This window comes from Pseudophryne corroboree, chromosome 4 (genome assembly GCF_028390025.1).
Source record: "Pseudophryne corroboree isolate aPseCor3 chromosome 4, aPseCor3.hap2, whole genome shotgun sequence".
In the NCBI taxonomy this organism is placed as follows: domain Eukaryota; kingdom Metazoa; phylum Chordata; class Amphibia; order Anura; family Myobatrachidae; genus Pseudophryne; species Pseudophryne corroboree.
Genome location: NC_086447.1, coordinates 349,076,257 through 349,077,249, shown reverse-complemented (window position 1 = coordinate 349,077,249; position 993 = coordinate 349,076,257).

The following is a 993-nucleotide window of genomic DNA, read 5'->3' as shown; positions in this document are numbered from 1 at the left end:
TCACAAGGTCCCTTCTGCCACTCCGATATAGACTCAACCGTTTGGGTTTGGTGGGCAGCATATGGTTACGTGTCTCCCATTGACTTGTGCCCAACAATTTTACCTCCCCCCCCCCCCCCCCCCAGCCCCTCACTTTGTTGCATGCATGTATACTGCGGCACCATCAGTACAACGCCCATGCACTAGTGGGTAACGCTCTGGTTTGGGAATCTGTCCTCTTGCAATAATGGGGGTCATTCCGAGTTGTTCGCTAGGTAAAAATGTTTGCAGCGCAGCGTTTAAGTGAAAAAGCGTCACTTCTCCGCATGCGTATGCGGCGCAGTGCGCACCCGCGACGTACTTTCACAACGGGCAAAGTAATTTTACACAAGGTCTAGCAAAGCTTTTCAGTCGCAATGGCAGCCGCAGAGTGATTGACAGGAAGTGGGCGTTTCTGGGTGTCAACTGACCATTTTCAGGGAGTGCTTGAAAAAACACAGACGTGCCAGGAAAAACGCAGGCGTGGCTGGGAGAACGCAGGGCGTGTTTGTGACGTCAAATCCGGAACTGAATGGTCTGAAGTGATCGCAAGCGCTGAGTAGGTCTGCAGCTACTCTAAAACTGCACACTTTTTTTTTGTAGCCGCTCTGCAATCTTTTCGTTCGCACTTCTGCTAAGTTAAAATACACTCCCAGAGGGCGTCGGCTTAGCGTTTGCACGACTGCTAAAAACTGCTAGCGAGCGATCAACTCGGAGTGACCCCCCCATATCACTTTAATCTGGGATACACATGATTTACGCGGGTTAATGCTGGCTTGAGTTTAGTCAGCCCCAGAACCTGTGTAAATCATAGGTGTCCTGGATTAAACTGAGATTGTGGCAAGTATATATTAATGAAGGTGGAGCGCTGGCATTCGGGAGAGCTGTGGTTTTTGTTTTTTTCTTTGGACAGAAGTGCCCAGTGAAAGCATCAGGAGGTGAATGCTGGATGTATCCCGGGTACCAGGTTGCCAG